The sequence below is a fragment of the Symphalangus syndactylus genome, chromosome 11 (genome assembly GCF_028878055.3).
Source record: "Symphalangus syndactylus isolate Jambi chromosome 11, NHGRI_mSymSyn1-v2.1_pri, whole genome shotgun sequence".
Lineage (NCBI taxonomy): Eukaryota > Metazoa > Chordata > Mammalia > Primates > Hylobatidae > Symphalangus > Symphalangus syndactylus.
This window is the reverse complement of record NC_072433.2, coordinates 8,323,056-8,339,573: the sequence shown is the minus strand read 5'-3', so window position 1 is coordinate 8,339,573 and position 16,518 is coordinate 8,323,056.

Here is a 16,518-nt window from a genome sequence, read left to right as displayed (position 1 = left end):
GTGTTAGCATCAAGGACATGAAATTTATCTGGAATATACCAAAACTTTAATCAATAGACTAGGACCAAAGCTTTTAAAAACAGGTTTTCGTAGATAAATCATTATAAGTTATTATTTCCTCGCCATAGGTAAGGCATGATAGATAACTTTACTTTTTCTCAGTCACTTAGTGTGTAGGTAGAATAATGACCCTTAGCAGGATGACCTTTTGAATGTGTTGTTAGGCAGCATGGAAGCATTATGGTTAGAGGTGGAATTAAGATTGCTAATCACCTCACCTTAAACTGGAGCGATTATCCTGAATTATCTAGGTGGGCCCACTGTAGTCACAAAGAACCTTCAGACAGGAAGGCGGAGAGACCAGAGTGAGCAGAAGAGCTTGGGGAAACTGGAGCCGAGGCTGAAGTGATGTGCTGTGTCCAAGATGTGCAGAGGCCAAGAGCTCAGGGATACATGTGACCCCTCAAACCTGGTGAATTCTCTCCTGGAATCTCTAGACAAAATATACACTTGATGATACCTTGATTTTAGCACACTAAGACCCATTTTGGACTTCTGACCCCCAGAAGTATAAAGAAAAAAAATGTGTTGTTTTAAGCCTCTGAGTTTATGTTAATTTACTGTAACAGCAGTAAGAAACTAACACAGTAAGACGGCTTTTATTTTTATGTGATGTATAGAATTAAATTGGATATGCTAGGAAATATTGGAAATTTATTGATTTATTTTTTTGTCTGAGCTGGAGTCTGGCTCTGTCGCCCAGGCTGGAGTGCAGTGGCGCGATCTCGGCTCACTGCATGCTCTGCCTCCCGGGTTCCCGCCATTCTCCTGCCTCAGCCTCCCGAGTAGCTGGGACTACAGGCGCCGCCACCACGCCGGCTAATTTTCTGTATTTTTAGTAGAGACGGGGTTTCACCGTGGTCTCGATCTCCTGACCTTGTGATCCGCCCGCCTCGGCCTCCCAAAGTGCTGGGATTACAAGTGTGAGCCACCGCGCCCGGCCAGGAATTTATTTTCTTAATATAGTTCTTCATATTAGAATAATGAGAACCATCGAGTAATGAAGTGTTCTATTTTGTGAAGGATGATTATATAAACAGTACGAAGGTTAAAAACCGGGCGGGACCGGCTGGGCACAATGGCTCGTTCATGTAATCCCAGCACTTTGGGAGGCCGGGGCAGGTGGATCTCTTGAGCCCAGGAGTCTCAGATCAACCTGGGCAACATGTGAAACCCCATCTCCACAAAAATACAAAAACCAGGCAGACGTGGTGGCGGCGCCTGTGGTCCCAGCCACTCAGGAGGCTGCGGTGGAAGGATCGGAGCCCGGCAGGTGCAGGCTGCGGTGGACCGTGATTATGCCACTGCGCTCCAGTCTGGGTGACAGAGTAAGACCCTGTCTCCATTAAATAAATAGATAAATAAATATATATATAAGTAAAAGAGGAGGGTGTCTTTTGAAGGCTATTAAAGTCGTCTAAGTGTCCTCTGATTATATGAGGCTGGAATGGTGCATGGAATGTTGTGTTGAATAACCTGATACAGTCTCTGAAACTATAGAAGCATTAGTAATTTTAGCCTGAGAGTGCTATAATCTGGGATAATTTGGTCCAATACTTCCAGAGAGGGTTGAAGTTTTGAGATAGCTGGAGTTATTTCAGTTGAAGACCTGAATATGAGGCAACTGCATACTCAATTACAATTCAATTTCTACTCTTTATATAAGGTAGAAATGGGTAACATGTGGGACACTGTGTTAAAAGTAATGCAGCCATAGTGTAGTGGTAAAAGCAGATGAAAAGTACTATAATAGTCGTATAGATGAGGTACTGGAAAGAAGCAGATTTGAAAAATTGGAGATAAATGTCAGTTTTCCGGAGCCATGGGATGAAAACCAAACCGGATTACAACAGATTCAATTCACTCAAGATGTCTAACTTGGTAATAGGTCAGAAAACTCAATTTGTCGTATTTTCTTAAAAGTACACAAAAATGTTCCTTTTGATAAAACACGTGTAGTGCACCTTCGGATTTGATTTTTCTTTATGTTCTGTAAACTGCTCACAGTAAAACAGAAAAAAAGTCTGACAAATATGATGGTCCTTAAATCTTGTAGGAGTATGATGCTTCTCCAAAGAATAGAGGTTTTCCTAGGAAGGCCCTAAGCAAGGAATCAAGTTTCCTTTTGCAAGAAATAAAATTCTCAAAAGTTCCCTGCACCTTGGAAAGGCTCTGGTTGAAATTAATAGCACAACGTTATTTATTTAAATTTTAACTTTTAAGTTCAGGGGTACAAGTGTAGGTTTGTTACAGAGGTAAGCTTATGCCATGGGATTGGTTGTACAGTTTATTTCATCACCCAGATATTAAGCCTAATATCCATTAGTTGTTTTTCCTGATCCTCATAGCAAATATTACCCCCATAAAGTTTTATGGTTACTTTTTTCTTATCTTCTGATTAATGCCATTAGATTCACCAATTGAAATTATTTTTCAGTAGTTTAATTCCCTCTAGAAGGTTTAAAAAATGTTTCCGAATTTCCTAAGTCTTCTTTCTTTGTTAGTCTTCTAAAAAGCTATATTCAATAGAATTCATGTGCTTAGGTACAGTTTCACTAAAAGCGTATCTTCAACATTTGATCTGTTTAAAAGTTCTTAAGGTGTTAAGGAACATTAGGTATCAGAGTTTATGGCATTTGATTAATCTGAATAAATCTTGGCATCAAATTGAATTCAGCAAAAGTAACGGTGATAAATCAGAGAGCAATATTTGAAATGTCTCCAGGAAACATTTTAAAACAATTTTTAAGTTCACTAATTTGAGTCATTACACTTGGCCCTAATATGGTAGATTTTAAGTGAAGCTCAGTCGAACCTGGCAGATATCATATACAAACTTTTAATAGTCCTAACAATTCCTGTACCTCATTTGGATAAAGATTATTTCCAGAGCATCAGTGCTTTGACCAGAAAGGCATTTATTATTCTGTAACACTTTTCTTGAGAAATTAGCGTGATTCATCATTTGAGTACGCTCTCTCAGATAAGATTCTAATATTTGGGTGTGAATAAAACTTCAGGGCATTGAAAACAGCTGGAAGATAGACAATAGGGTGATCATCCTCTCTTGTCATTCTCTATCAAGGTCCTCTTTAATTATTGGCCTAAACAGCTATAACTTTATGGTGAAAACAAACCGCTCGGATATAGCGTTAAAGGTTGAAATAATGAATTATACATAAATCGATTTAGTTCAGTTATATTCTGTTGAATTGGGAGAACATCGAATTTTTAAATTTCTCTGCATTTCTTGAAGTTAGGAATAAAAGCTGGGGTGGGGTCTCCTGAAATAATGAGGTCTAGAATAATTTCTGTTAAATTTACTTTTTAGTAGGATAAGTCTACTAAAATCAATATGAATGGAACCTTCAATGTACCACTGAAGATAATTAATCTTTGAGAGGTTAAGTAACCATTACAAGGTAATTTACCTAATTAGCAACTAAACCAACCAAATTTTAGATTTCTTAACTTTAAGACTATTGCTCACATAGTCACGTAAAGTATATCTTCCACATAGTCACAGGCAATCACAAGCTAACACGAGCAGTTAGCACAAAATAGATGTTCCACATAGAATGCAGAACAAAAAAAGACACTTTAAAAATCCTTTTCCCTTTTCCAAATTCATATTTAAAAAGTTTCTTGTGGAATTTCCCAAATGCCAGCATGGCCACATATAATACAGATTGATACTCAGACCTCTAATGAGAAACAGTTAGAATTATGCTAAACAAGGAACATTCTATATTGATTTCACAAATTCTCCTCTTTCCACTTATAGTTTCTCATAAAATGTAACATGTTTGTCTTGTGTGGAGTCTGTATAGAAAAAGTGTGATAACTGAAGATATAGACACACAGGTGTATGTATGTCTGTGTGTTCCTGTGTATTATAGCCTTTCTTTAATGGTTTTCTCTTTATATATATATATACTTTAAGTTCTAGGACACATGTGCACAACGTGCAGGTTTGTTACATATGTATACATGTGCCATGTTGGTGTGCTGCACCCAGTAACTCATCATTTACATTAGGTATATCTCCAAATGCTGTCCCTCCCCCTCACCCCACCCCATGACAGGCCCCGGAGTGTGATGTTCCCCTTCCTGGGTCCATGTGTTCTCATTGTTCAATTCACACCTATGAGTGAGAACATGCAGCGTTTGGTTTTTTTTGTCCTTGTGATAGTTTGCTGAGAATTATGGTTTCCAGCTTCATCCATGTGTCTACAAAGGACATGAACTCATCCTTTTTTATGGCTGCATAGTATTCCATGGTGTATATGTGCCACATTTTCTTTTTTTTTTCTTTTTTTTATTATACTTTAGGTTTTAGGGTACATATGCACAATGTGCAGGTTTGTTACATATGTATCCAGCCACATTTTCTTAATCCAGTCTATCATCGTTGGACGTTTGGGTTGGTTCCAAGTCTTTGCTTTTGTGAATAGTGCCACAATAAACATACGTGTGCATGTGTCTTTATAGCAGCATGACTTATAATCCTTTGGGTATATATACATATATATATAAAAAAACTATATATATATATTTTGGGGACGGAGTTTCGCTCTGTCACCCAGCTGGAGTGCAGTGGCACGATCTCGGCTCACTGCAAGCTCCGCCTCCCGGGTTCACACCATTCTCCTGCCTCAGCCTCCAGAGTAGGTGGGACTACAGGTGCCCGCCACCATGCCCGGCTAATTTTTTGCATTTTTACTACAGACGGGGTTTCACCGTGTTAGCCAGGATGGTCTCGATCTCCTGACCTCATGATCCACCCTCCTCGGCCTCCCAAAGTGCTGGGATTACAGGCATGAACCACTGCGCCTGGTCTCTATTTAAGTTAGCTCTGTCCAGGGCAAACCAGCATTTCAAAGATACAAACTGTTTTTGCAAAAAACAGGTATACACCTATCCATAGTGCAGACATTATGTCTACTTATTTCTCTCTAAATAGATCTTTCATTTTAACAAGTACTTCACCTTCACAAAATTTAGTTGAGTCAGTGAACTCTTATCCAGATGCTATATCTTGGCCAGATTATCAAGAATTAAGCCTCACAGATAGGCTGTTTCCATTTCCTTTAACAAAGTTTATCAGTCCTGAGTTACTTCTTGATTTCTTGCCAGTGGCATATAATGATGACTCAGCCAAGTCAGTTCCCAGAGTTGGACTCTTTTTTTTCTTATACACAGGAAACTTCTTTTCCAAGAATACTTGTTCCAGTTGCTCACAATCTTCATAGTTGATGATTATAGAATGATCTATGTACTTTCAATGTACCTTCAAAAATGAGATCTGCAGCTGGATAAGACGTGTGTGTGTGTGTGTGTGTGTGTCTTAGTAGACTTAAACCTTTCATTGAATAAGAAGCCTAGTTGATAGTGTAAGGTGAGAGTTAGAAGAACAGGGAATTATTTGGTTTAAGGAATTGTGAAGAAATGTGCTATGCCATTAAAATTTTTCTCTACTTTTGTGTTAAATCTTAATTTTGTGCAGAATTTACTAAGCTGCAGGAAACTGTCAAAATTGACTCTTGCTAAGTTCCATATTGGTTTGTAATTATCTTAAAACAAAAGTTGGTTGATACTAAAGTGCAGTTTTTCCTCTAGCTTTCATAAATTGAGACAGGTCTTTTTCTCACCCTCCATATACCTACGGCTGGAAGCCGAGGTGGTTGTTCTTGGTTCCCGTTACAACTTCTAGACTGTTAATTTCTCCGCTCCTTGCAAATTAGACTGTTCCTTTGAAACTCAAACCCCTTGGAAATATCAGCCATGCCCCTTTGGTATTACCATCATCAACAGACCTCCCTCCTGGGCACTCTGGTCTTATTTTTTTTTTTTTTGAGATGGAGTCTTGCTCTGTCACCCATGCTGGAGTGTAATGGTGTGATCTCGGCTCACTGCAACCTCCTCCTCCCGGTTTCAAGTGATTCTCCTGCCTCAGGTTCCTGAGTAACTGGGATTACAGGTGCATACCACCACACCCAGCTAATTTTTGTATTTTTGGTAGAGACGGGGTTTCGCCATGTTGGCCAGGCTGGTCTCGAACTCCTGACCTCAGGTGATATGCCTGCCTCAGCCCCCCAAAGTGCTGGGATTACAGGCATGATCCACTGCACCTGGCCTCTTGCCATTTATTTAAGGCTTTAGATCTTTTGCTCAATATCATCTTCAGGCAAGTTCAGCCATCATTTTAGTGGCTCAGTTTCACGTGAAAGGACCAGTACAAACCTCGGTTCCCCGTTTTTTGACATCTTTATTTCCATTACTTTTTTTCTTTCCTCCACTTTATTGTCATCAAATCTGAAACATTTTCTATAAGGGTATGTATCACCAGGATCTAGATGCAAATATTCTGCCTCCTGGACATCACTCCTTGCCAGCTCGTTGGCCCAGATGTCCTCATTCCTACAACCCTTCATTTTCACTGAGACTCTCCTTAGGACACAGATGCTGCTGCTCCCTCACGATCCATCCGTACTCTCTTGCTTTCAGTTTCCACGTTTTCCTCCTCAAATGCCATAGTTCATTTTTAGCATTCCCTTGCAACTACCCTGAGCTTCATTTTCCCACAATTTATTTGTTTCTCTTTCTCTTCCCAAATTTTAAATGTTGATGTTTCTAAGGGTTCTGTCCTAATTGCTCTTCTTTTCTCTCCACACACATACTCTCTCTAAGCTCTAAACACTACTAAACAGCTCATAATTTCCAGTCTTAGAGTTTGGTCCAGACCTTTATTCTGGGAGTTGATGATTTACGTGACAATAGCACTCGAATAATTCAGAGGTAACATGTCCTGGTTTCCCACATGATAGTAAGTGGCACTGCCAGCCATGCTAGATGCTTATAAGTCATTTTTGGCCCTTCCTCAATATTCTGACAATATCCAATTCAACATTCATTTAAAGAATATTTTGGTTCCAAATACATCTGTAATTTCCTCCACCTATTTTGATTTCCAATGTCCCCAGCCTAGCCAGAGCCACATATTTTCTTACCTACGCTTATTTTCTTAGGTCATCCTTAGTCAACTTACTTTAATTCTTATCTCCGACACCCTGTTAGCTACAGAGAAACCAAAGTGATCTCTTAACATGTCTTTCAGTTTCCAACTCTCCCACTTTTCTGGTGTACTTGGACTAAGATTTATGTTCCTCATCATTACTAATGAAGACCTGTACTGTTTCACATATCCTTCTCTTTCAGCCACGTCTCACATTACTCTTTCTCCCTTCTGTACTTCATCCAGATTCCTACTTTTCAGTTTTTCATTTCATCCAATTCACAGGTTTCTTCTACATGCCAAGATCTTGCTCATATATTAGGGTCCTTGAACACTGGGGGTTTTTCCTATAAGACGAATCTTTCTGTATTGTATGAAAAGCTAACTCTTTTTATTCTCAGGTCTTAGCTTAAATATTCTCACTTGAAAGAAGTGGTTAGAGTCTGTATAATCCAAATTAATATTTCTTTTTTTCTTTTTCTTTTGAGACAGGGTCTTGCTGTGTCACCCAGGCTGGAGTGCAGTGCCACAATCTTGGCTCACGGAAACCTCTGCCTCCTGGGTTCAAGCAGTTTTCCTTTCTCAGCCTCCTGAGTAGCTGGGACTACAAGCGCACACCACTACACCCGGCTAACTTTTTTATTTTTAGTAGAGATGGGGTTTTGCCATGTTGATCAGACTGGTCTCAAACTCCTGGACTCAAGTGATCCATCCGCCTTGGCCTCCCAAAATGCTGGCATTACAGGCATAAGCCACCACGCCCGGCCCAAATTAATATATCTATATATAAAAATTATATGTATGAATCTTATATAATGTGAATTAAGATTATATCTAATGTTCGCCCCAACACCCTTGTTGGATATTCAGTCCCTTGCTTCACTTTGCATGTGAACACATTTTGTAATAATCTCTTCACTTTGCTCAGTTGGATTTCTGTGCCTGTCTTCGTCTTCAGAATTGAAACCCTAGGAGTACAGGACTGTGGCTTTCTTATTCACCACTGCAGCTCCGTAACTAAGAGAGCATCTGATACATATGTGTGAAGGGAATTGGTTAAATATAGACCACTAGGTCCAGTGGAGTCCACAGCCTATTCACTTCATGTAGTTTCCAAGAAACAAATGCTTCTCAACATATATTAATGAATGAGATATGGGCCAGGGTATCTGGTCTGGCTGGAGATGGCTTAACTTTGAGTTCACTTGAGAGGGTATCAGTGTGAGCAGGAATGCTTTCACTCACTTCAAGAATTGCATGGTGTTGGCTGGGCGCGGTGGCTCTCGCTTGTAATCCCAGCACTTTGGGAGGCCGAGGCGGGCGGATCACGAGGGCAGAAGATCGAGACCACGGTGAAACCCCGTCTCCACTAAAAATACAAAAAAAATTAGCCAGTCGTGGTGTCGGGCGCCTGTAGTCCCAGCTACTTCGAGAGGCTGAGGCAGGAGAACGGCGTGAACCCAGGAGGCGGAGCTTGCAGTGAGCCGAGATTGCACCACTGCACTCCAGCCTGGGTGACAGAGCGAGACTCCGTCTCAAAAAAAAAAAAAAGAAGAAGAATTGCATGGTGTTTAGGGGGAAGAATCACCCCGCTTCTCTGGGGAGACATGAGGGCTCTGTGGCTCCTGTGGGCTCTCAAACTGTTGGAAGATGATTGCTAAACCTGAGTTTTCAGGTCTCCTAGTTATATTCATTTAAACTTATACATGATTTGTCACTATTTTAAGTTGTTTTTCACTGAAAAGTCAGTCTGAATATAGAGCCTTATTTCATTCAGATCAGAAAAACTGGGTTTTGGTAAAATCTGTTTATCTATAATTTTTAAGTAAGTACAATTTTATAAACCAGTTATTCCTAACTTGAGAGGCCTGGAGGATTTATTACAATGTGTATTTCAGGGCCACATCTGCAGAAGTTTTGATACAACATTTCCTTACTAATACCCCTGACAGCACATTTTAGCAGGCATCCTGTGTTATTCAGAAGCAGAACGTTTATGCACTACACTTTGGGAGAGAGAAGTGCATGTTATGTTACCATTTAAAGATGCCTGGTTCTTGTGGGGCAAATTGGCAAATGATTTATCTGAACTAATGGCAGAGTGGAATTTTAATACTTTAGGGTTTTCAGGAATCTTAGAGCTGTTTTCATTTGTCTCACACATACAGCCTGAACCTTGAAGACATTAATGAATTTGTCACAGAAATTAAATTGGGCCAAAATTTACATTTGCAACCCATGTCTGTGCTCTTCATTCTAAAGCACAATGGCCTAGAGTCATATTTTAACCTCTAAGTTTCATCTTATTAAAAAATAAAATAAAATAAATGTAAATACATGCATGTATTATACTATATATACAATTTATATACATTACAATATTAATTTGAATCACACATGACATCACTAGTAAAGGCCAGTTACAGTTTAGACTGAGATAAGCCCTGTGAGAATTTACTAAGGTCAAAAAGACTCCTTTTAATAGTGACTCAGTGGTACCTACTCTAAGGACAAAGGCTCCAGTATGTATCCTAATCTAAGTTATTACTGAATGTGAGTCCTGTGATAGCTTCTAATGAAAATTTTCCATTGAAAAAAATCAATGTTAATAACTGGAACTCGAGAGCTGTATTGGGTTCTGCTGTGTTTTTCGGGCTTAGACTGTGTGCTATAATATGCTAAGAAGAGGAGTTGATGACCTGTGAGCTCTGGTCACTTCCTGATCTCATTTGACTCTTTGGTCTTTAGTTTTAAAAGGGTGATCAGAGAGGTTGCTTTATAATGGAGAAGTTGAACAAAAGGACCATCAACCTGCAGGCTCACTGGCACAGCGCAAGTTTCACCGGATAAGCATTTCAGTAAAGAGGACTATTGCCAACAGCAATACTTGCAAGGAAGCTTTGTTACAGAGAGGATTTTTTTTTTTAAAGAAGCTGCTAGGAAAACTGACACTAGAAGCTAACTAGAGTCACTCTTTATAGATATCAATGAAATTGTAAGTCTGAAGACATTACTTACCTAGATACAGTAATGGACTTTATTTAAGAACCAACTTTATACATACCTAATATACCTAGGCTTGTTGATCAAGTTGGCTGGCTGGGGAAGAATAAAACCATCTAGAAGATCCACATGATGAGAGAAAGCATTCGGGGAGGGCAGACAGAGACATGATGCTGGCCACAGATAGAACCCAGAGACGCTCTGTGATTGAAGTAGTTCTAATACCTGGAAGCTTCGATTTGCTCTTATAACGTGTCTAAAGCCATTTAATTCAAGACTACCCTTCCTAGTTGGTACCTGTAGATGTAATGCATCTCCTAAGGTATTAGTCTAGGCTCCACCGGACAGAACAACTACCTGGAGGTAGGTGGTGGAGCCTCCGGACTCCGCGACACATTTCACAATGCTGTTTACTCCAAAACACTGGCCTTATTGAACTAATCTAGCTATTGGGTAAGACGAGAAGTAATACACGAACATTCTTAAAGTCTGTTCTCTTTTGCCTTGTGACCTTAAACATTTCAAAGACCAACATGAACACTATTGAATAGAATTGTGTTTCCATCGTCATAACTAATCTGAAAGCCTAAGTTATACCTCTTTCACTGCACATCCAATCTATTTTATGGGCAGAAGAGCACAATGGGCTCAGCTATGCAGGCTTTAGGAGTTATTTTAACCTTTAAAGAACAATAGACACAAGTAAAAGTACATACATAAAGTAGGCATTTTATATTTAATTTTTATTTTCATATGCATGAAAAGTGTGTTCCAAAAAAAGATTAGAGAAATCCATGGCATGTCTTTCTGGTTAATGTTACTTTATTTTTTGGTTCATCTACGCTACTACTTACAAGTTACTTGTTTTTTTTTTCATGGAAAATTTTTTTTAAATGAATTGATTTTGCTTTTCATCAGCACAGTTGTTGACTAATACCAAAGTTAGTTAGAAGGTTATGATTTTTACATTTATAGAATGTCAGGGGCAGCATTTAGACAATACATCATAGTAACTTGGCATTTATGAAATATTAGTTTTCCATAAACATGAACTCAGAGAGGAAGGTTACATTTTTTTAAATTATAATAACATTTTGAAAACCATCTGTCCTTTAAAATGTTACTAAAATATATATTGGAACTGGTGTTTTAGATGCCAGTCCTTCCTGAAGAGTGTTTTGAGATTTTTTTCAAATACTGCCTCAGTTCTATATAAAATAGAAAATATTCTGCCTTGTAAAATGACTACTGGATGTAGGTAAGAAGAAGTTAAGGAAATATTACATAAAAGTAGATTTGCAAAGGTAATTTGCTGAAGGATTATTTACACTTTGATGAGTGGATCTGGATATTTTGATACTAAGTGAAAGTGGTTCCACTGGAATTAGAAGGGAATAGAGATCTGAAAGCAGGAGTGAAAAGAATGTGTGTAAGCCGGGCACGGTGGCTCATGCCTGACCTCAGGTGAGCCGCCCACCTCAGCCTCCCAAAGTGCTGGGATGACACGCTTGTTAAGTGGTACTCTAATTAATCAGTAACTTAAACCTCAAAAGAGATTCATTATGTACACAAAATTAATCTTGTGTAATCAAGTGTATAAGTAAAATTAATTGAAGAAATCAAAAAACGCAAGGTGGCTGACACCTGTAATCTCAGTGCTTTCGGAAGTCTAGGTGGGAGGATCCCTTGACTTAAGGAGGCTGAGACCAGTCAAGCAACACGGTGGGACCCCATCTCTGTAAAACAATTAGCCGGGGATGGTGGTGCGTGCCTGTAGTCCGAGCTACTTGAGAGGCTGAGGCAAAAGTATCGCTTGAGCCTAGGACTTGGAGTCTGCAGTGAGCTATGATCACACCACTGACTCCAGCCAGAGCAACAGAGGGAGACAATGAGAACACGTGGACACAGGAAGGGGAACATCACACTCTGGGGACTGTTGTGGGGTGGGGGAGGGGGCAGGGACAGCATTAGGAGATACACCTAATGCTAAATGACGAGTTAATGGGTGCATCACACCAACATGGCACATGGATACATATGTAAGAATCCTGCACGTTGTGCACATGTACCCCAAAACTCAAAGTATAATAATAAATAAATAATAAACCACAAAACACTTGTAATTCCAAATCCAGATATATAAACCACAGGAATACTTAGATAAACACACGTTATACACACATATAGTATATGTATGATAAAATATACTTGTATGTTCAACTTGGGAAAGGTTGATGATTTTAGAAACTAATAATTCTATTGCCTTGTGCTCTAATGATTTTCAATTTGAAGATTTATTTGGGATCAAATATATGAGGCTCCACATACAAGACATCTTTCTTTCCCCTCTTCTCAGCACCATTTTTTGGCTGATTATTGGACTACAACTGGGAGATCTAGAACTAAATTCCTGCTTAGTGTTTACTTGTTCAGAGCATAGGCTTTGAAATCGTCCTGTTTTGCCTCAGTCTCCACAGTGGTACCTACTAACCTCATGACTAGGGGATCGTGTAGCATTTCTCTAAGCCTTGTTTTCTTAGCTGTGAAGTGGTAAATTTTGGAAGTGCTTTGTTCATAGGATTTCTGTGGAAACTGAATTGGGTAAAGAATGTAAGGCATTTAGCACAGTAAAATAACCTGGATTACAGTAACTTTTCAAGGAGTGTTTATTAGTACTTAAACTGCCATTGTCATCAAAATTCTGTTTTTACATATGAACTTAGAAATGCCATTGTAACCTTCTCAACTCATTTGGTCATTTAAAATAGAGAGGTTGAGTTAGGTGTTTCTTAAATTTCTCTTTAGCTCTGATACTATGTGTCTGACGTTAAGTAATGCAAAGTTGGTAATTAAATCTTCCCCTTTCGTGATGTAGGAGAAAGGCATAAAAAATTTCTGGGTGACTGGATTCCCTTGCAAGTTTATTAGAATTGTAATTACGTAGCATTTTGAATAAAGCGTTCATTCTGGAAATCATTAAGTTTATTTTTCTTAACTCCGTATTTTGTCAACTGTGGAAAAATTGGGATTTAGGAGTAACCTCTGATTTAAAATTCCACCTAGTAACCATCTAAATTGTAGTCTTGTAATTTCCTAACTTTGGTCTTGAAGGTGTTTATCATTCTTATGCGTTATCATACTGTATTATATATTTATGCAACATAAAATGTATAGTTTTAACTATTGCACATGTTTACATATGAAAGGTGTAGTTTTGAACTTATCATTATTAAATTTGCTAATTTTGCTTCACTATTCATTTTGGACACTTATCCATATTAGTACATGCAACTCAAGTTTATTCTTTTGAGCTACTGTATATCATTCAAATGTATGAATAAATAACCTTGCTTTGGTGGACATTTAAGTATTTTCATGTATCAGTATGAAAAACAGTTTCAAAATGAACATTCAAATATACATTGCATATATGTGTATAATATTTGTATATATGAAGGTTCCTGTGGGTCATATATCTGAAATCAAAATTACAAGTGTTTTGTACCTTCTATAATTAATTTTACTCTCAATTTTAAGTAAACAAGATTAGTTTTTGCACATGATGCATCTCTTTATTCAGTTAAAATTACTGACATAATTAGAATACCACTTAAAACTTGAGAATATTTTCAAGGGTATTTATGCAAAACTTACATAAATGTGTTGAAAAGTCCTTTTGTATATATGTAGAGATTACATGGTATGTTAAATTCATCAATTTGCCTAAATATCAAGTTATACTTAAGTAGTGTCCATACACCATGCTTTTGCTTGACTGAACTCCAATATGTATATCCGGAGTACTTTCTAACATTCATAGGTTAAGTGGCCTGTTTTGGAAAATGATATTAAAAATGTAATTCAGATGAATGCTTAAAGATTAAAAATGAATGAGCTTTCGTATTAATCATCAATATGACAACCCTAAAGGGAAGCATGATTTTCAAATATACCTCCTTGTAGGCAGGATAATTCAGAAATGCACAGTGCATATTAGATATGGGATTTGAGTCATAGTGTATTTCTCTAAGAATGTAATTTATTGTACTTTCACATCCACCCCACTGAATATGCAGAGTTTAAGATGCAATGGCCAGAAGACATGAGCGTGTCACTAGAAGGATGTGGACGTGGGCTCTGGGGCTGTTGATGATGACGGTGGTCTTTTGGGGTCATCTGGGGAATGGACAAGGCCAAGGTAAGTGCAAGGATTTTCTAATTCTTTGCGAGTTGGATGCGAATTTCACTTTGTGATGAAATTATGTTGAGTCTTTGGTTTGATGTTTAAGCAATTTTTTACAATCTTCCGTCAGGTTTTTGTTACAGGGTATTGTAATATCTCTGCACCAGTTAAATTGAAATAGAATTAGGTGTGAGTAAATGCATCAAAATTGAAGCCATCTTTCTGAAATTGGCTTTTCTCTGTTGTAATTGATGATATGTATATATATGTGAGGTTTTATGAAGCCATATATATGCGTGTGTCTCTGTTGTAGTTGGTGGTATGTATATATATGTGAGGTGTTACGAGGCCATAAATATGCGTGTGTGTGGGTTTTGGGTGGGTGGGTGTGCCTGTGAGTTTGTGTGTGTGGTATTTTACAAGAACACGTAGCATATAAAGTTGTCGTGATTTTGAAGAAAAGTTTTTGGACGTTTGTCTGTTTAGGGTTTTTATGTTTTTGGATGTTTGTCTCTTTAGGGTTTTTATGTTTTACATTTTAAAATTTCAAGAACCTATTCTTAAAGGATGCGATGTTCTTTAGAAATTAAATGAAAAATGTGACGTTTCTCATTCTTCTGCCAAGTGTATTTAGGGGAAATTAATGAGAGAGTGGAGCTGCAAGGTTGTGGCATCCTGAAATGTCTGTTGGAGCGTAGAAAAAGGCCATAGATTTTGTAATAAGGCTTTCAATACTGATTTCATCAATAGCTGTATGGAGTGGTTTGTGCCAAATCTAGTATCTGTGAATGTATTTTGTGATAAGTATTGTATTATTTTTGGAGGTGTGTTGCCTGCTCAGATACAAATTGCAATTCTGTATTTTATGTGATAAAACATCCTGACATCGCTGAAATTTTCTTTTCCTTTCCGGGCAAGTATATTCGGCATTGATTTCCTGCATTTTCAAGGCTTGAAATGAAATCTGTGAGCAGGAAGTTTACAGAGTTATTTCAAGGGATAGGTATATTTCTCCAGATAAAATTGAAAGTGTGCAGTGTTATTATATAATTGTGATGAAGTTGAGCTTTGCTAGTTTGAAGTATCTAATAAAGTTTAACACTTTTTAAAAGATCCTTCAAAAAAAGCAGTTTTCTTGCCATATGTAATATTGTTCAATGAAGTTTTGAAATGAAATAGATATTTTTCAAAACCACAAATGCATCTGTGCCTTTATATGAACAGTTGTATATACATGTAAGCAGATAATACATTTTGTTAATTAAGATCAGCTTTGATTTTAATTTTTCTTTCCTGTCATTCAGAATTTGTATTTGCATCTAATAGAATTCTCATTTTTCTTTTTTGTCATAAAACTAATGTAAAATATATTCAATACACATAGTAGTTTTTTTCACCAAAGGTCTAAAACAAGAATATGTAGACAGTAGCTACGTTGGATTTCTTTGGCTATAAGAGTTGTCTATTTCTCTGGTGATGTGTAGAATTACTAAAATGCAGCATGACAACTGTTTCTCTGTAATAGTGATCCAACATGACATGTAGTATTACACAGGGTTGCTAATACCTTCCTCTGACCATCATTTCCAGTAATTGTGGCTTGTTTTAGATGAGGAATAGGTTATTAGATATTTAAAATATTTGAGAAAAATAGGTATCTTCTCTCTTATTTACCCAAACCCTTTTATTTACTCAATATTGATGGCTCAAGTATTCTATCTTTCACTAGGGACCATCATTTATTAAAAAATGGCCTGAAATCAATTCCAAGTCTAGCTGTAGTGAAGCTTCTAGTGGGAAATGCAAATTAAGTAATTTGTTTTCTTTCTAAAAGGATAAATTAAAATAGACAATGATTCAAAGAACAAAACAACTTAATAGAAAACATAATGGAATGCTTTGATACTATGATTCAGGGAATTTTGCTTCCTTAGTGGTAGCTAGATTGAGTGAAGGAGATTGCTTAGGTATAATGAGCAAATCTTATAATTGCAAGTATAACCCAAGCTGCATATCATCATTTAGCTCAATAAGCCTCATTAAATATTAAATATTACCTTTTAACTTTTATGCAATTAAGCAGAATTTAAAAATAAAAGTTTTAAAAATTAAAGTTTTTATTACTAAGTATCTTTTAAAATACAAATCTCACAGCTCCTTATTGTCAAGAAAAGAACACATGAAAATTTATAAATAAGGTTTTCTCTCTATTAAATTTACAGTCTTGCATTAAATATTGGTTATTGGGACCCACCAT